Below are 21,644 nucleotides of genomic sequence, written 5' to 3'. Positions count from 1 at the left end.
ATAAAAAGTAGAATACAAACTATTTAAATAAATGTTTTCAAAAAAAGAAAAAGAAAAATTTGTTTTCTTTTTTTTTTTGAAAACACGTGTTTGTCTACATAAAAGAAAAACTACCACAAATAAATATCCCTATCTGTTAACTGTAGATGTTATGGGCAGGCCAGATAATGCACATTCTTATTTTTTATATGCTTTGCTATATTTTTTAAGTTTTCTGCCATGAACATGTAGTATAACATTTGTAACCCAAATTTTCTAAAAATATTACTTTAAGTGCTAAATTCTTATATATAAATAGTCACATGGATCATGTCTTTTCAAACATAAATAACTATAAACAAGAAAAGTGTACCATCAAATTGAGATGTGAGGTTTTGTTCAATTTTATATGGTCCAAGAAACCAGAATCTAAGGGGAAAGGATTAGCTTCTTATTTTGCTCATTTTCTGCTTGACTCATTTTTGTGGGGATTCACTGCAATATGGATTTCTCTCACCTGTGAGTTTGGCTAATGAGCTACCACAGGCAAAACACTGCAGTTCTCGAAGGAAAGGTCCCAAGCAAAAGCTAGAAAGCTAGCACTGTAAGTCCTTTCCCAAGATGACCTTGGGAAATGGTCATCTGCCACCATCAAGGAAAAGCATTCTTTATTCGCTCAGGATAACAACACCCTAAATCTCTCCTCCCCCAAGCAGGCTTCATTTTAGCAACCACTTCACTTTCTTTACAATTATGACGAAATTGCATTTGGAGATAACTGAAGTTTTCTTTGACTCCTTCACCTTATCGCCCCTCTGGCCCCTGAACATTCATTGTTCCTGGGATCATTTAATAGGGGAAGACACAAAACAACATGTCTTCAGAGGAAAAAAACAAACAAACAAACCAAACAAACCTGAAAGAATAAAAGAAATCAGTTCTCAGCTCCTGGGTTCCTAAATAGATTTCCTTAAACTCATAGCAGAAAAGATAAACACCAAGGTTTGTGATCTGTAAAAGATGTGTTCTTGGGAGTTTCAAAGGGCTATATGCTGAAAGAAGTTTAACATAAACTCCCTCACCCCCAAACAATCAACTGGAAGAAAACAGATGGGAGAACCAGACCACCCTCCCTGAAGACAAGATAAGGTTTCCTGACTGGGGAGAAGAATTTGAGCTGGATGAGAAGCAACACTGAGAGCCCTGGACAGAGGTTTCTGACCCCTCATAATCTCTCGGGCTAAGTTGTTATAGCAAAATAGATCCTCCCTTGAGTTAGCAACCCAGGGATAATGGGGTAGATTGTATTAATTAAAAATAGAAGCTCCCCATGGGACAATTATACCTTTCTGCTTGCCCATTTGCCCTGCTTTGGCCAATAAAGTACAAGCTGTACTACCCGCACAAAGTTCTCTGTATTCTCTTTTCCTCTCGCCTGATACCAGCAGGGTCGCAGAGAGAGGCAGCTCCATCAGCCTGGATGCAAGAGGGAGGTGGGCATGGAGCAGCTGACCTGACCACGGCTGGCCTGAGAATGACACCCAAGGAAGGGATAAACCTTTACCCATCTAAGCTGCTGAGATTTGGGGGGCCTCTGTCACCAAAGCCTAGCCTGACTCCCACAAATACAGAGTACCAAGCCTGCTGTCCATCTGAGGCTTGGAGAGGAACCATTCCTACGTGTGCACTCCATGCCACCGTGATAGGGGAACAGCGATACTGCCGTGGTGACATGGCACAGCTAAACGCAGGAGGAACTGATCCACTCTCACTGTGTTTTCTGCGGGTGACCAAAGCCGAACAGCACTGAAGTCAGTTCCTCGCAGAGAAGTACCTAAAGGGAAATATTGGCAGCGAATGCAGCCGGGAAAGGGGTCAGTGTGATTAGGAGGAGGGGGGATCACTTCTCAAAAGGACTTGGTGATGATGCAGGTTCTCATTACCTCTCCGCCCTACCCCAACACCTGAACACTGCCGAGTCCTTTCAGAACTTAGATCCCACAACAGGGGGAAGAAATGGGAGGGACAGAAGCCTAAGTATAAACTTCAAACGACCAAGACCACTGACTTGGTCTCAGTTTACCTGGAAAGCAACATGATGAAATTCTCTCTGTCAGTGATAGAAATAGTAGGTTCAAGATAGAATTTAGATTCACTTTTAGAAAAATAGTTATATGTTTTCCTGCAAAGTTTGCAGCCTGAGAAATGTGTATACACTACACTGGGACACTTTTAAGAGGGCATCGTGGAGGTTGCATATATTCAACAACGTGGGGTGCTGAGGGTACACTCAGACAAGGCTGAAGCCTTTGTGTGGACAATGGTAACCCCTTGTATAGTAGTAAGCTAACTTCTCCCAAACCTGATGCTCAGGCTATGACTAGGTATTTGCCTAGCCTGAGGCAGGTGCCAAGAACCTGCTATTAGCAACACTTTCAGCTGCACAAATATTTATTCTGGTAAACCTGATAAAGAAAAGGGAAATAATTGTAAATACATTCTGTTAGAATTTTCTGCATTCTATGCACTAAACTTTTTTCCTTGTTTTGCAAAAGAAAGCTGTAATATGACACCAACATTCTCATATCCAGGATTGACTTTTTCAATTGGATTTGATAAATACTAGCCAGATTAATATTTAATGTTCTTGTATAACTTGAGTAATAACATAGTTGACTAAGACACAAATGCACTATAAAAACAACCTGAACTGTTAACCTTCAGTCCATTTAAAATAGAGGATTGATTCATTTAAAATGGAATATCAAGAGCTAAGAAGTTTGAGTCTGCTTTTTAATGTGATAAAGTTTGAAACTAGAAATGTAATCCAAAATACAGTATAAAATAAAACATAAAAGAAAATAGGATTTTATAAATTTTCAAAGAAGCACTTAATAATAATTGTATCAAGTAAATTTATACTTGGCTTTTCAATCATTAATAAATATTTTACTTACAAATAAGAAAATGTCATGATATGTTATTTTGCTATAGTAGAAGATTTTCTTTCTAGGAGGCTTACACCTTAATTTTTATTACTGGGATATGAGTTTCATTATATTGTTTTGTGGTAGGACTGGATATAGTGGAGACAAATAACAATAGGGGAAGTATGAATATTAGTAAGGAGAATAATGGTTCATGTATGTAGGAATAAATATCAATTAAAAAGTTGTAAAAACCAAAAAGATAAAAATAAGACATGGTATAGGACTTTATCATAGAAGACTTTATTCATTAAAATATCTATACTTCTAAAATTTGCTGTCAGGTTAAAAAACTTTAGTATGCTCCATAATATTTATGAGACACATAATCTTGGCCAGTTTCAGTTAGTCTCTACAGCTATAAATGGAATAAAGTTACCTACTCCAAATGTAGTGAGAATTAAAAAGAAATCCTATACTGTAGTATTTTTAAGATGAGTTTATTATTAAAAAGAAGTAGTGTTATTTTATGATAATAAAAGGGTCAAGTTGGGGATCCCTGGGTGGCTCAGTGGTTTAGTGCCTACCTTTGGCCCAGGGTGTGATCCTAGAGTCCCGGGATTGAGTCCCACATCAGGCTCCCTGCATGGAGCCTGCTTCTCCCTCTGCCTGTGTCTCTGCCTCTCTCATTCTCTCTCTCTCTCTCTCTCTCTCTCTCATGAATAAATAAATAAAATCTTTTTTTTAAAAAAGGGTCAAGTCATCACATAACAGACCTTCACAATACATGAAATAAAAATTAACATAACTAAAAGGAGGATTAGACAAATCCACATTCATAGTTGGAGACTATATACTGTACTGTTTCTTAGTATTTATAAAATAGGCAGACAAAAAATTAGTCTATAGATGATTTGAACAACACTATCAGCCAACTTGACCCTGACTTAATTGGCATTTATGAAGCGCTATGGGTATAACGCTATAAAATAGCACTGTAAAATACCCATGTCTTTAAGTCTACATGTTACAGTCACAAGATAGACCAGATTCTGAATCATAAAACAAGTTTCAGTAAATCTAAGAGGACTGAAATTATTCTCTGGCCAAAAGGGTAATAAATTAGAAGCCAAAAACAGATGTCTAGAAAATCCCCAAATATCTGAAAACTAAGTAATATACCTAACAATAACCTATGAGTTAAAGAAGAAATCACAAGAGAACTCAGAAAATATTTTGAATTGAATGATAATGAAAACATTACGTATCAAAATTTAGGGGCTGCTGCCAAAGCAGTACTTAGAGGGATGTTTATAGCTTTTAATGCTGATATTAGAAAGAAATGGAGTTTAAAAATTAACAATCTAAACTTCTACCACAAGAAGCTAGAAAAAGAAGAGCAAATTAAATCTAAAATTGAGAAAGGAAATAATTAAAAAAAAACAATGGGAACAATGGCAAAGAAAACAAAAACAAGAAAATCAAGGACACTAAAAACTGAGCAGTTATAAAGATTAATGTAATTGATAAGCCTATTGTAGATTGGTCTAGATAAGAAAGAAGAAAGCCACAAATTAATAATATCAAGAATGAAAGAGGGACATAACTATCAATTGCACACATATCAAAAACATAATAAAATAATATGAGAACAACTTTATGCTGACAAATTTGACACCTTATGATAAAAAGGACAAATCCCTTAGGAAACATGACTTAACAAACAGACAGAAAAGGCCACAGAAAATTGGTAGCATTATGCCCAGCAAAGGAATTGAATATGTCATTAAAAGACCTTCTCACAAACAAAACTGCAGGTTCAGTAGTTTCACTGGTGAATTCTATCAAATATTTAAGAAGAAAATAGTACTGATTTTATAGAAACTTTCTGAGAACATAGGGGAGGAGGGAAAGCTTCCTTATCTATTTTGTGAAGCCTGAATGGCTTTAACAGCAAAACCTGACAAGAAGACTACAAGAAAAGGGAAGGACCAATACCATTTATGAAAATATAAAAGAAACCCTTAAAAATAATTAGCTAATCAAATCTGGCAACATATACAGATAATATAGTATGGTTAAGTGAAATTTATCTCATTAATGTAAGGTTGATTCAGCATTTTAAAAATCAAAGTAATTCCCCATATTAACAGAACAGGAAGGAAAAACATAATCATTTCAATTAATGCAAAAAAATGCACGTGACAAAATTTAATATCCATTTGTGATAAAAAAAAAAATACTCTTGGAGCACATGGGTGGTTCAGTGGGTTAAGCATCTGCCTTCAGTCAGGTCATGATCCCAGAGTGCCGGGATCGAGCCCCACATCGGGCTCCCTGCTCAGTAGGGAGTCTGCTTCTTCTTCTGTCCCTCACCCTGCTCATGAGCTCTCTCTCTCTCTTTCTCAAATAAATAAATAAAATCCTTTTAAAAAATACTCTTAGCACATAAATAAAATAGATTTTCCCACTGTAATAAAGAGCATCTATAAAAAACCTACTGCTGACATCATACTAACTGGCAAAATGTTAAATACTTTAACCCTTAGATTGGGAACAAAGCAAGAATGCTCATTTTCACTAGTTCTGGTTGAAATTGTACAGGAAATTCTAGCTGTGCAAAAAGGCAATTAAACAAAATAAAAGGCCATCCAGTTTAGAAATACATGGAGCACTATACCATGTTGCTGGGTTCCCCAATTCAATCTGTATAATCAATGCTATCTCAATTAAAATCCTACTAGGCTTTTTTTTTTTTTTTTTTTGTAGAAATTGAAAAGCTGATTCTTACTTTATATGAGAAAGCAAAGGACCTGAAATGGCCAAAACAATTTTGAAAAGGAAGATCAAAGTTGGAGGACTTACACTATTTCATTTCAAGAGTATAAAATTACAGTAATCAAAACAGCATGATATTGATGCGGGGTTAGATAAGTAGGTCAGTGGGACAGAATAGAGTCCAGAAACAGGCCACCACACACATGGTGAATTGATTTTCAACAAGAGCCAAGGTAGTTCAGTGGAGAAAGTATAGTCTTTCAACAAATGGCACTAGAACAACTAGATATCTATGTGGAAAGAAAATGAACCTCAACCTCAGTCTAATGCCAAAAGGTATTTCAAAACGAATCACAAACCTACCCATAAAAGCTACAATTATAAAGCTAGAAGAAACTATAGGAGACTATAATGATATAAGTAAACATTTATTATCCAGGAAACAAAGAGCAGTAACAGAAAAGAAAAAATTAACATATTGGACTTCAAATTATCACTTCCCCTCAAAAAGACATCATTAAGAAGATGAAAATATAATCCATAGACTGGGAAAAAGTATTTGCCCCACAAGTATTTGACTAAGGGCTGGTATCTAGAATACACAAAAATCTCCTACAAATCAACAATTAAAAAAAAATTTAAACGTGGGCACACTCACTACTAGAACAGATTCTTCACAGAAGTATATATATGAAGTGGCTAAAAAGCACTTGAAAAGATAATCAAAAGTCATCAGCAAAACACAAATTAACCCTGCTATGAGATACCACTGCACACACTCAATAATGACTAATGTAAAAAGACTAAAAATACCAAATATTGACAAAAAGTGAGTCAACTGGAAGTCTTGTATATTGCCAGTTGGAGTTGAAAGTGGTTTGACCATTTTGAAAACCATTTGGCTGTTTCTTATGTGTTTAAACATACACCTGCTCTGTGATTTAGCAATTGCGATTGTAATTATTAACTCAAGAGAAATAAGAACACAGGTCCACAAAAAGACTTGTATAGTGGTACTCAGAGCAGTTATATTTGCAATAGCTAAAAACTAGAAATTGCACAGTCTATCAATGGACAGATACATTTTTGTATGACTATTCAATGGAATGCTACTTGAAAATTAAAAAATAATAATAATCAACTATTGAAATAGCAACAGCTGAGAAGAATATCAAAAGCATTAGATTGCATGAATGATCCCAGACATTGTATATGATTCTATTGCATTAAGTTCTAAAACAAACAAAACCATGGTGTGGTGACAGAAATCAGATTTGCAGGATTCACTGGAAAGGACCCCAAGTGAATTTCCTGGGGGTAAAATGTTCTATATCCCGATTTCTCAAAAATCGATACTCTTCACATTGAAAATCTGTGTTAATTATGATTCTCTCTATATATGGATATATTTTTAAATTTCCATACCACAATTTTTAAGTTAATAAAAAAATGATCTTAATAAGTTGCTTTAATGGCTGCCTCCTTTTCAGATTTGACTGAAGCTCCGAATGCCCAGAACAAAATACATACCAGATTTGTGTTATAAGATGACCCTCTAGACTGAAGCTGTACAACATACCAATGACTATAAAACTGTTTCTTCCAACGCTGGCAGTCTGTCCCCTCCAATCTACAAAAAGGGTGAAAATGGAAGAGGTCAAGTCTGGGGATTTCTTTGAAAAATGGTACTGAGATACTGAAATGTTCTCTCTCCCTCAATTCCAGGAAAAGGACCAAGCTGCTTCCCCCTCATCTCAAGCAAATGAGAACACCATTCAGTGAACTTGATATATATGCCCTGGAACCTCAAGCTGTGGTCCCCAGAGCAGCAGCATGGACAGCATCACCTGGACAGCTTGTGAAAAATGCAGAAGCTCAACCCCAACCCAGACTCATTGAACCAGAGTCTGCATTTCAACAGTATTTGCCAGGGGACTCGTACGTGCATGAAAGGTCGAGAGACAATATCTTAGAATTTGGGTGAGTACATGGACGAGAATAAGGAACTGTGCCCAAGTCACCCTGTGGGCAGCACAGAGAAGCAAAGAGGACCACATGAGAAGCGCAACGCACTTTCACCCATGGTGGCACAGAGGTGTTAAGTATTTCCATGAATCAAACAAGATCCACACAATGTGCTGTCAGTGTGAGGCTGGTTTGAAGGGGATTTTGCTGCAGAGGCCTCTGAGAGAACAAAGTGGTCCATGGGGGTACACTGTGAGGTCTCCAGGACCAAGACTGGGAAAGTAAGCAGTTGGCTACAAGGAAGGCTTTGCCCCTCATGGAAATTACAGCCATATTTTCCTAAGGGTTTTAGGAGGCAGGGAGCTTAGGAAGTGAATAATCTCTGAGAAATTCCTGAAGAATGTCCTGTGAGAGAAAGAAACCACTATTAAATATTTACTATCCAGAGAGTCCCAAAACCAGACCAGATAGCACCAGCAACATAAGAATGCCCGCTTACCTCTATTCCTCCTGACTAGATCCGGAGAGATGAGACATTAAGACAATTAAGTAGAGGGGCACAGAACAGAAAAAAAGAAACCAAAGACCACCTGGTTTCTCTCTCCTACATCAAGCTTCTTAGCTGGAAAAACTGAAGCTTTAGAAGGAGAGAAATTTTAACTTTTTTAAAAAAAAGATTTATTTATTTAATCATGATAGACAGAGAGATAGAGAGAGGGGCAGAGACACAGGCAGAGGGAGAAGCAGGCTCCATGCCGGGACGCCGACGCGGGACTCGATCCCAGGACTCCAGGATCACACCCTGGGCCAAAGGCAGGCGCTAAACCACTGAGCCACCCAGGGATTCCGCCCCCCCCCTTTTTTTGAGAAATTTTAACTTTAAATTACTATACCAGGTAGGACATCACAATTACTGAAATAAGGCTTTTCTTGCTTCTAAAAGTAATCACAAGATGCCTAATTATCTATAATGAGAACATTTATGCAACTTGCCTAAGATTTCACCCAAAAGGCAAGAAAACGTCCAGATTATATATCAGATTTAAATAGGTCATTGGGGAAAGATTAAATTTATACTCTGTTCACATTACTGAGTGCAGCTTACATAAGGAATTGAAAATATAGGGGCATGTGGGTGGCTCAGTCAGTTAAGCCTTTACCTTCGGCTCAGGTCATAATCTCAGGGTCCTATGGTGGAGCCCCATGTCCAGATCCCTGCTGAGCAGGAAGCCTACTTCTCCCTCTCCCTCTATTCCTCCCTCCTGCTCATGCCCTCTCACTTTTTCAAATAAATAAATAAATAAATAAATAAATAAATAAATAAATCTATCTATCTTAAAAAAATAGAAAAGAAAACCAAAAGGGACTTCTAGAAATGAAAAACTGAGTCATTGTAATAAAAATAAACCTAGACAAATTAAATGTTCACAATGGGGAGTATATAAACTGAAAGTTTGTGTCCCTCCACCCCCCAGATTCAAATGTTGAAATCTAATATCTGATATGATGATATTTGGAGGTGGGGCTTTTAGGAGGTGATTAGGTCATGAGGGTGGAGGCCTAATAAAAAGAGGCCCCAGAGGACTCCCTTGCCTCTTTCATCAAATAAGGTTATAAGAAGAAGATGGCTGTCTATGGACCAGGAAGTGGGCCCTCACCAGACACTGAATCTGCTGGCACATTGGTCTTGGATTTCCTAGCCTCCAGAATTACAAGAAATAAATTTCTGTTGCTTATATGCCACAAAACCCCACACAAATAAATGAACAAACAAAAAAACCCATAAACGCTCAATGAACCAAATAACCCAAAACTTAAAGGCAGCTAAAGAGAGAATTAATGAACTGAAAGATATATCTCAAGAAGCTCATTAGACTATAGCAGAAAGAGAAAGAAGGATTAAAAACATGAAAGAGAGATTAAGAGATGAAGGAATGAAAAGAAGGAGAAAATGAGAAGGTTCACCATGTTTCTTTTCTTTTTTAAAGATTCTAATCTTTAAGAGATTTTATTTTTATTTATTTGACACAGAGAGTGAGAGAGAGAGAGAGAGAGTATGAGCAGGGGGCGGGGCAGAGGGAGACACAGGCTTCCCACTGGCAGGGAGCCCAATGCAGGATTTGATCCCAGGACACTGAGATCATGACCTGAACCAAAGGCAGACACTTAACCAACTGAGCCATGCATATGCCCCTAAAAATTCTATTTTTTAAAGTAATCTCTACACTCAACATGGGGCTCAAACTTACAACCCCAAGATCAAGATTTGTATGCTCCACCGACTGAACCAGCAGGTGCCCCTCAACATGCTTCTAATCAGAGTGTCAAAAATCAAGACAAGACAGAATGGGCAGAAGAAAACAATATGAAAAAAAACAACCAAATAAAACCAACTAATGATTCAGTAGTTTTCAGAATTGAGGAAAGACATGAATTTTTTGATTCAAGAACTACAACTGCCTCAAACAATTAAATTTTAAAACACACACACAATGAAGTATTAAAGATGAACAAACCTTAAAAGCAACGATGAGAAAAGACAGGTTACTTAGACTGATCACACTTCTCAACAACAATAAAGACCAGGAGAAAATGGAATTCCATTACCAAAGTGTTGAGGGAAAAGAGGGGCAACCACGGATTTAATGTCCAGCTAAAGAATTACTGAAAATCGAGGGTGAAATAAAAACATTTTTCAGGCGAAGACAGAGCCTTAGTTAAAAAAAAAAAAAACTACCAAATAAAGAAGGAAATTGAATCCAGAAAGAAGAAGTGGTCTGCAAAAAGCATTTTTACTAAGTGGTAAAAACATGAGTGAATCTGAGGAAACACTGTATGTACCAGACAGTAAGTAAAAATAACAATTACTGAGGAAAGAAAGATGGAAAAAGGAACTATCATACTAGACAAGAAAAACATGTAAGACAGAGTAAATGGAGAATGAAGGTGATCTGGGAAAAAAAGATTCAAAGGCTCTCACATTATTGAAGAGTAGCAGAGATCTTTTGATTAGCTTTAGATTTTTCTAAGTCAGGTGAAAAGTTGAAAAGTTAAGAGTACATACTGAAAGAAAAGAAGTGAAAGTGAATCAAGGTAAACTCCATTTAACCCAACAGAAGGAAAGATGGGGGAGGTGAGAAACAAGAAAAAAAAGTATAATTTCTGGAAACACTAGGATTATAGAAATAAGTCCAAATATGTCCATTATCACAACAATGTAAGCAAAACAAAACAACTCAATTGAAATGGAGAGATTGTAATGGACTCAACAAATCCAGTTACACACCGTGTGAATGAGATATATTTAAGTCATAATGACAGGGAGTAAGCAAATACTAACTTAAAAAAAAAAAAGAGTAAGAGAGTAAGCAAATACTAACTAAAAAGAAAGAGTAAGAGAATAAGCAAATACTAACTAAAAAGAAAGCCTGTGTGACTGTTAATATCAAATGAAAGAGACTTTAAGGCAAAAAGTGGTAATTTGGCGTAAAGAAAATCACCATATATACAAATCACATATATATAATTCTCCAAGGAGCTTCTTTGCTAAAAAGCAAAGTTTTGTCTGGAAAACTGTGTTCTCACCACTTCCGCTGCAACTTTTATAGAAGTATTCCTACTGGGAAAAAATAAAGACATCTTCTTATCTAATCTCCCAAATAAATCAGATCCAAATTACTGAGTCTGGTTCTTTTCTCTCTCCTTTTTAATGGACCCCATGGCAATCTAAAAGGTTTAAAGTCACTTAAATTTTTCAGCAATGTCAGAGGAAAAGTATTCATGTTGAGTGCTCATATTATTTTATTTACTAAATCCTTATTGCAAAGAGCAGCAGAAAGAATTATAGATTTAAGTGAGGGTTCTCAGCCAGTTGGAAACACTGACTCCAGCATATTAGCAATTATATTAAATATTAAATATTATAAAAGAAATGAAAATTTCTAGGCAAAACAGTAAGTAATTTCAAAAATTGAGTTCCTCTTATGCCAGGTTTCAGATACATTTTTTATAATGCATGGGCATTTCAATTAATGTTCTTTATTTCGTTTTTCTGTGAAAGAATATAATTTTCCCATATACAAAATAGGGGCGATAAAACTTGCTCTACCTGGTATAGGGCTATTGTGAAGATAAAACTAAATAATACATGGGAAAGCCCTTTGCAAACCTTCCAGTATTATGCAAATGTAAGAGATTATTATGAATCCATGGTCCTGTGATGGATTGTTAGTTTTAGAAAGGCTTGCCCACCCTTTCTTGAACATGCCTATAAAATCTCAATTTTCTATTATCGTGCTTTGTCTAATCTTCAAGAGTAAAACTATTCTCATTTCTCTATTTACACAAATATTAGCAAATCACACCCCAGTAAAACAGCCGTTCACCTTTCTTTGCTGGACACACACACACACACACACACACACACACAGTTATGTGTACATCCCCAAGCAAGGAAAACTTGTTTCTTTATTTAGTGTGAAGAAATGTTTTTTCTTATTAATGGGTTCTGTACCTCTTGTCAGCCTGGCTAGAATACCTTGCTATGCCTTCTTACACTTCATTACTCTTAGGTAACCCCAAATTCTTGAGGTAGATAACATGAGTCTGGCAAGAAAAAAAAATGCAGTTAAAAAGTCATAAAGAGGCAATAAGGCCGAGGAGACAGTAGAGAGGATATGGCTCTGTTCCCACCAAAGGTCATGCGTGGCCTTCTCCTTCTAGAATCTGAGGATCCACACAAAGGCATCTGCAGAAAGACTAAGTGCTGTGGAGGTAGGCAGATCTGTCAGAAATTGGGGTGAAGAGAGGGGAGTTATGTCATCTCTCCAAGCCTCCATTTTCAAAAAGGGGGGGAGGAGGTCTATTGAGATACAGAGGAGGGGTGAGGGAGGCTGCCAAGCAGGGTCCTCAGGCTGGGCCGCTCCTACACTGCAGGGGCTTCCTCCTTCATGATCGGCCTTAACTACCTAATCTCCGCCCACAGTTTCTTGTCCTTCTTCAGGGTGTCAATCAACTTAGAAGTGATGAGACAACTCTACTGTCTTTGTAGGCAGCCCTTTCGCCATGGCTTCTCAACGCGGGATCGTCCTGAATCACCGCAGCTGCCACGGCGGGCCTACCACCAGGACACTTTCCCAGGTCACCCCCGGGGAAAGCCTGGGCAACTGAGCCACTGCCTTGTATCAGAAAACGCTCTGCGCCCCACCTGCCACTCGGGATGGCAGCCTCTTCACCCACCAGGATGAGTAAACCAGGCCCAAATCTCCATCTTACCACCTCATTTCAAGCGTCTTTTTCAGTAGCACCGTGTGTTACTTCAGACCTTTCCAGAGGCAGATTGCCAAGAAGGGAGTAGAAATGCAAGAGGATTTGTGAGGCAGCTCCTGTGAGGGGAAAGGGGGAGCCACCCCGTGGGGGCCAAGAGGGCTGTGATGCTGTAGTGAGGGTCTGACCCTGTGAAGGCGGGAGGAAAAAGGAGAGTTGTCAGGAAGGAGAGTCTGAGATGGACCCAGCCAAGCTGATGGGGAGTCCACCAGAGGGTCCCCTGTGTAGTAGAGACGAGCCTGCTTTAGGACCACTGCTGCACCCCCTCACTGGCCAGGCAATCCATGTGTCTCCAGGCAGGTGGAGGCAGGTGGAGGCAGGTTCTGAGCACAGCATGGCAGCGGAGGCAGCTGCCATTAGGCTCCTCACAGCAGGAGAGCCAGGCCATGATTTTTGTGGCCACCACAATGATGGAGAGACCAGACAACATCTCACTGGGCGACCAAAATAAATATCCCCCTTGAGGGACAGACCAATATCATGTGCCTCTGGATATGATACCCGGAGGAAGACACCTCAGTGCTTCTGTGGAATGTCCCCCAAACATGCATAGCCTAGTCATGAGGAAGCATCAAACCAATCCACATGAAGGGGCTATGTATAGACACTAACTCGGAGTTTTAAAAAATCTCAGGACCGTGAAAGACAAAGAAAGGCTGAGGAGGTTCCCCAATGAAAGGAAACTAGGCTCAGGAGTGACCCTCCATTGGATCCTGTACCAGAGGGGAAAGAATGCCAGCAGGAACACCAGTGGGACAGTTGATGCAATTAGATTATGCGCTGCAAGATTTGCTAAGAGCATTGTACCGGTGCTAAATTTCCTAAATTTGATCATGTACCGGGATTCTATAAGAGGCTATGGTTGATAGGAAGTACCTACGGATGTATTAAGGTATAAGGCACATATGCAACCTTCACTCAAATGGTTCAGAAAAATAAATTATATACACTAGAAGTACAGAGAACATGAAGGACATTTTCTGAAAGGTACACGGATCGAGTTGCACGTACGACTGCTGACTTCATCAATGGCCAAATTCTGCACCGAGACACGAGAAGCACATGAGTGATAGTAAAGCACGTTATTAACACTGGCTCTCCTGGCTTCTGGCCAGTGAGACGAAACACATGCTGAGTCGAAGTTTTATGGGGCGGCTCTCATTATCCAGTCACAACTATGTGTGATTCATTATTGCACTTGCCAGGAACTCCACCCCACTGTCTGCAATGACCTGTCTTATTTTCATTTTTTTTTTTTAAAGGAGCCTATGAGATAAGATTCTAAACATGGACATAGTGACTTTGGTCCATTAGTCAGTGTTACCACACTGGTTTCCCTAAAGCGGGTGGGAGGGAGCGATGGTCAGTCTGCCAGCCTACATCCTCAGCTATGTAAATTCGAAGGCAGATAGTAGATTAAGAAGGACATACTCAGACATTTGAGATGTCCCGATCAAGCTTTGATTTTCACAATCCTTACACAGACACACACACACACACAGGCTTATAATCTTAGGTTTTACCGCCACTCACCAGTGTGTCCAATTTGTCCTTTTCAAAGCTTGCTTACACCCGTTATCTCCTAGACATGACATCAACCTTGTGAACTGGCCAGCTCTGAAGATGTGCTGCTTCGGCCTGTGGCCCAGCTCTGGTGTTACTGTTGTGTGACGTTGAACAAGTTACTTTTCCTCCCTGTAGTCTCAATTTTATTATTATCCCTGTGTTAGATAAGAGCTCTGAGGCTTGGAGAGGCGTGGCAAATGGTTGGAGCTGGGCACTGCTATGGAGCTTTCGACTCCCCTACAAAGATACAGATTATTTTCCATTAGCACCGGTGTTGTGTGAGTTCAAGGAATGTTTCCCAAAGGAAGGGTTGTTTAAAACTAAAAATCATATTCCTCACCAAGAAGGTGAAACTTAACCTTCTGCCATTCAATTCTATTTAGCAAGCACTACTTAGCAGGCAGGCAGCAGAGGAGGATGGGAGAGGGGTTGGGGTCAGAAGCTTCGGATTTGAAGCCAGCCTCTGCCACCAACTCCATGCTCAGTTTTCTCTTTAGTAAAATGAAAATTCGGATACGTGAGGTCTAAGTTTGTGGGGACGAGTGGCAATACCACATGTACACGGTAGGCATTCAACCAAAATAGCTGTTTAAATATATGCTATTTCTGTGTGTTTGCTACTCACCAGAAACCCTGCGATGCACACAAAACACGGAGACTCAGAAGATGTAGTCCCTGCCATCAGGGGCTCACCCTCTTAGAATTTGTTGCGCTTCCTCATCTAGCAAGGACACTAAGCCAGCCAGTATATCCTGCAGTTGTTTTCTTCCAGAGTAGGCTTTTAAAATTTTGCTTAATCCTTTTTTAAGGTTCAGTCATTCATTCATTCATTCATTTATTTTAGAGAGGGGGAGGGGAGGGGCAGAGGGAGAGAATGTTCAAGCAGATTCCTGGCTGTGTGCAGAGCCCGAGGCCAGGCTTGATCTCATAACCCTGAGATCACGACCTGGGCCAAAACTAAAAGTCCAACGCTCAACTGACTGAGGCACCCAGATGCCTCAGAATGTTTACATTCTTAATTTGGTTTGTACCCATTTCTGTCTCCGGGACTTACCCTCTGAGCTGCCTGCCATGAATGTGAATTGCCACTCTTCGAAAGTCCAATGGGGAAAGATTTATATCAATGGGTTTAATCCCATTTAGATGCTTCATTTTAAAGGCAGCACAATACATGTCAATTCTTTTGTCTCAATCATATAAATGCGGAAGCTTAAACAGAATGTTCTATAGAAGGGTTAAAGGTCAGAGCCTCGCTAAGCCTAGAGAAAAGTGTGAGAGAAGTAAAGTCATGTCATCACAGTATTAGCCAGAGCCACTCACACCAATGCTTCCCTCACCTGCTGGTCAACTCTTCCCCTTGGTTATCTTTTCCAGATGGACTATGGAATCATTTACGCCAGGGAAAAAAAATGCTAGTGGAAGAATCATCACTGATTTACTCATCCCTTCCTCAGTCTGTTACTTTGGTTCCTTAAAAGCTGTTCCAGGAACATGACCTACTCAGGAAAGGATATGGGAAACGATCTCCATGTTAGTTTGGCTGGCAGCTCAAATGCACCTTCCCCAAAGATCCGACTTGGCTGGGTGGCCTCACCATCCAAGGATGATGGTAGACATGGCAGTTCCCCCACAGAGAGTCTTGCTGGCCGGCCAGGGTGACAGCATGGGCGTGGATCACCGCAAGGCCATGGTCTGGTCCTCTGGGCATGTAGCCTGCGCCAGCTGCCACTGCACCCCTAGGAGCCACATCAGCTCCCTGCTCCAAGGTCAGCCTGCGGAGCTTTGAGAGCTCTCCCTCCACCGATGCCCAGCCGGGCTCCTCTGGCCTCCTGCTTTGGGGGATAAGGAAACTCCTAATGGGGTTTCCTACCACCCTGCTGCCTCACATATTCTACAAGTTATTATTATTATTAAAAGATTATTTATTCATGAGAGACACAGAGAGAGGCAGAGACACAGGCAGAGGGAGAAGCAGGCTCCATGCAGGGAGCCCAATGCAGGACTCGATCCCAGGACCATGCCCTGGGCCAAAGGCAGATGCTCCACCACTAAGCCACCCAGGTGCCCCATATTCCACTTGTTAAGGAAGTGTTATGAGTTTACGACCCACAATACTCACGGAGTTGGTTTACTAGAGTCAGGGAGAGCTTGCATGGAGCTATCACTGGGGCTGGTCACGGAACAAACCGCCACCCTTCCCTGCAGGGCTCTGGAAGGAAATAGGCAGGTCAGCTCCACGTGTCCTCGGGCCTTTGTACAACTCCATGCTCTCTTAATTGGTGAGGTGGGGCCCATGCCACCCTCTCTGCCCACCCCCTCCACCACCACTGGTCTCAGGAATACTCATCCTCTAACGTGACCTCATTCACTACCACCCCCCAAATTGAGGCAGTGGGGGTGGGCACAACACAGTCCTCTCTCCCGGTCCCTCAGCCAGGTCACCTCCCCATCCCCTGATCCTCGACCTCTGCACACACTGCCCCCCGCCAAGGGAGGCATAGAAGCAAAGCCCCTGCTAGCACGTACCTGGGATACCCTCCTTTCTCAGGGGGCCCTGCTTGGTTCTGAACCCTTGTGGTCCCACACCCAAACCTTGACGGTGGCTGTGGATGGAATCGTCATAAACGTCTCTGTGCAATCTGTAAGCTTCAGGTTCTAGATGGAAGCCTGGCTTTGTTGGTGGTTACACCCACGTGTATTGCCACTTTTATAGGCACAAACTATGGCTGGCCTTAAGGTCATAGGACTCCAGAGTGCATGTGTGTGTGTGTGTGTGTAGGGAAGGTGGGGCCATATGAAGCAGAAACAGAAAGTCTTGGCTAAGCTGCTTCTAAATATGTGGGATGGAGAAATGCCCGTATGATAGAAATATGCCTTCAAGCCATTCATCCTAATAAATGTATTTCTCCAGGGGCACCTGGGGGGCTCAGCAGTTGAGCATCTGCCTTCGGCCCAGGGTCCTGGGATCGAATCCCACATGGGGCTTCCTGCGGGGATCCTGCTTCTCCCTCTGCCTGTGTCTCTGCCTCTCTCTCTGTTTCTCTCATGAATGAATGAGTAAAATCTTTTTTAAAAATGTACCTCTCCATAACAGGAGTTAGGAAAACAGACCCTCCTCTCTAAGTGCATAGTCCAAATGCACAAACTCCTGAGAAAATGACAGGGTAGTTAGCAGAAAAGTCTTTGAGAAAGAAAAAATGTGCACACAGATAAATAAAACATATCCATGAAATCCGGTATATTCCTTAGAGACAGATTTCAGGCAAAATTCTCCCTGTGTTTGTTATTGTGTTTAATTACAGGGAAATGGCACCACTGTTTTGTTGTTTTAATCCGGATGGGTGCAGCAGCGTTGCCACTGGTTCTCTGCTTGTCTCACCGTCCTCCTCGCTTCTGCCTTTTCTGGTCATGCCGCTCCCTGGGTGCTTACGGCCCCTGTGGCCTTCCTGTCACTTCTCTGGTCTTGGCTTCTATTACTTTCCTCAATATATAACCTACATTCTAGCCACCCCAAAACAGTTTTTGTAACTGGCTGGGTTCTCTCTCCTGTCCATGCCTTGGGCCTACCACCTGCAAGACTCACGGAGTTGGTTGTTTTTTTTTTTTAAGATTTTATTTATTTATTCATGAGAGACACAGAGAGAGAGGCAGAGACACAGGCAGAGGGAGAAGCAGGCTCCACCCAGGGAGCCTGAAGTGGGACTTGATCCCGGGACTCCAAGACTCCAGGATCACGCCCTGGGCCAAAGGCAGGCGCTAAACCGCTGAGCCGCCCAGGGATCTCCACGGAGCTGGTTTTACCCAGAAAACCCCACTCCTACCCCACACCATGGCCATCTGGTCAAGCACAATGTATTATTCAAGTCTCAGTTCCAACATTGTCTGGTTGTCCTTAAGAGGCCTTAACTTATACTTTAGGCAGGCAGGAGCTATGGCCATTCCGTTCTCATATAGCACTTGGGGTGACCTTATCCTTGCTTTGTACACTGTTGTCTTTCCCACTAGACTCCAAAGTTCTTGGGGCCAGAGATCATGGCATTCGTTCTTGCATCCTTAGTACCTAGCACAGGATTGGAAATCCAACAAATACCCATTGAATTAATGGTCTTCAATAGCATCCCCTCCATTTGCCATCTACACATCATGCTTTTACCCTGTGTTTCCCCCAAATTAGTGGTGCTTATCACTTCCCCTGCCTAACTTGTCATCTAGGAAACTTCCACGCTTATTAGCCAAGTCTACCTCTCAAACTCCCAGCTGGAGAAAATTAAATATTGATAACAGCTCCCTGATTTTCCCCCAAAGGCAACCAAGAGCTAAGACCCAACTCATTGTCTCGCTATCATAGATAACACACCCAGGATGGCATGAACACGCGGTGCTAGGTCCAAATGGTGCTATTAATAGTCTCTCCTCCAGTAGACCCAGCATGGCAGGCTCACAAGTGAGAATGTAAATTCACTTTGTCAAAGCAAACATTCCTCTTGGGGGACATCTGCTCAACCTCGAGGAGAGAGTAATGACCACAGCCCACAGGCAGCGGGGGATGAGTAATTTACTGCTGCTAGGCAATTAGTGTTGCTAGAAAAAAAATTGCTTTCATTTAAAATTCTCTTTAAACCATATGTATCATGGCTCATGGGATAATTTATGTATCATTAGAAACTAAGAAACATACATCACCCTAATAAATTGTCTCTCCCATTCACCAGAGCCAATAGCTCCCTGGGGTCTTTAAGAAGTCAGAGTTTTGCTGTCCTTGTTATACAAGATGGTGTGGAAATGTTGTATGTGACTCATTTAGCTTCTCATTCACTCCCTGGTTCTCTGGCAGAGACAGATAGCAAGAGAGACATTTGCCACCATTTTCACCCACTGGTTTGCAGCAGCATCTGCTGTAAGTGAGTCCACGGTAGGACAGCCATGAGCTGTATTGCTTTCCCTAACAACTTGAATGTCTATTTTGAGATTTGGTTCATCTTGATGTCTTCCCAGTGCTGATATGTTATTTTCTCCAACACACAGCATGTTTGACAATTCTACAGCTTCTCATTCAAAGACAGGCCTTTCATTCTAACAGCAAACGGCTGCAAAGAGCTTGGAGAGAGCATCTGATTGTCCTGTGAAGCAGGTCCCACTGGACTTTGCTGAGCCAGCTCAGAGGTCACACGATAACTGGGTGAACATACTTGAATTTAGAGGACGAACCGCCCTAAGCTACCTGTCAAGGGAAAAACATAGAATGGAAAGTAAGAAAATGAGCATGGAGGGGGAGAAGGTGCACAGCCCAGTAGCCAACCTGCCAGTGAACTCCGGTTCACTCTTTCTGTTCAATTTTGATTGTTTTAAAGACAAAGTAAAATGCTAGGTTCCTTAGCCTTTTCCTAAAAGGCCACACTTTAATCACTGAAATCATCCCTGAATAACAGTCCTATCATGAGAATTTGCTGCATGACTTGTGGCCCCCCCCATTCAAAAAATATTAAGAATTGCAAGAGTGTGAGGGCAAAGCATTAAATCCAGGGGTCCTTTGTGAATGCATAGGTCACACAGCCACAAAACTGCATGGCATCGATATCAAGCTTCTCTGGTAGAAAGAATGGGAAAGCAGAGGTGTTCCACACTGGCTCCAACTCAGGGCATCACATTCCTCTCCTGTGCCTATAGCACCTAAAGTGCCTAATATCTGAACCCCGTGCTCAGGGGTTCATCTGGGAGGTCCTCAGCCCCTCTGTCCCACCACAGCTGCTTCCTGTATGTCTTACGAGGAATGTGAACTTCTGGATTCGGTAGACAAACTCAGTGTTATGGTTGAGATGTTCAAGCTTGAAGTGAGGGGTAGCAAAATAAAATCTGCTTGAGTTCTGTGAAAATAAAGGTGGAAATGATGAATAGTACAGTGTGATCTGGTCATCCAAAGTTACTAAAATCCACGGTGGTCACAGGGGAATTCTTCAGATACCTGGAATCGTTATCTTCAAACACCACAGATGTTTGCAGTGGCGGGGGCAGCCAAGGCCAAGAGCACAGCAGCAGTTCACTGAACATACTGCCCCAGTGTCTCCAGGGCTCCTGCCCATGGCTGATAGTGCTGGGCCCCTTCTACAGGGAGGCCCTCAGGCACTAGAGGGTGACCAGCTACTTGTCCCTAGAGCAAAAGGCTGGGCTGCCATGCTTCTCCTAAACCTGAGATGCTGAGCCAGGCAGCCCTCCCACCGTTGTTAGGATAGGATTGGGAGCAGTGACTGGAATCTCCTGAAGGGCTCCTGCGGAGTACCTTCTCTCACCCTCTTGCCTTTGCCGCCCTATGTCCACAAGGGCCTAGAAGCAAGCTAACCTCTACTTTGTTCGCACCTTCTGAAAAATGTGGTTAGGATAGTGGCTTCCTAGCAGAGGATGGAAGGGTTCACTCAGAGTGAAGGACTGGGGTTTGTGACGGCTTGTGCACCTCAGCGACCTTAACCCTCCCATCAGGAGGATCACTCTGCCCCTAATGGAAGGGCGTCCGTTCCACTTCTGCACTGTCAGTGTGACTTTCTGACAGCTGACTTGATTGTTTCCTCCAGCACAGGACTGGATGTGGGATATTTACACACTGGAAGTCCTAACCAGAACAAAGTCCACCAAAAGTGTGGGGTGAGCCCAATACAAAATAAAGATCTTCCTGGTCCCCAGGCAAACAGATCTGCACATTTATAGACTGTGCTAGAAAAGCACCTTAAAGATCTAACATTTATCATACACTTGGGAGTCATACCCTGTGCTGGGCACTTCACGTTTGACTTGTTTAATCCTCACGGTCCCCACTGTACAGTTGAAGACACTGGGGCCGTGCGTCATCTTGCTGAGGAGACTCAGTAGGAGGAGGACAGTAGCCCATGCAGAAGGGCTGCAGATGAAACATCGTAACGTCTTCACTCTTCCCTGGTCCTGAGGAACCTACTTAGAAACGTGGTGAAAAAGTCAAAAGGGAAAAAAGACTTAGGTTTCAATTTGATGCCAGGTTTGCCTGGGTTCTCTGACTCACATGTGACTCCCACAGTTCAGTGAGGTTATCACCATCATTTAGAAGCACAGAGTAATAGGCCCAGGGCCACAGAGCTA

The sequence above is a fragment of the Vulpes vulpes genome, chromosome 3 (assembly GCF_048418805.1).
Source record: "Vulpes vulpes isolate BD-2025 chromosome 3, VulVul3, whole genome shotgun sequence".
NCBI lineage: Eukaryota > Metazoa > Chordata > Mammalia > Carnivora > Canidae > Vulpes > Vulpes vulpes.
This window is presented reverse-complemented; position numbering follows the sequence as displayed.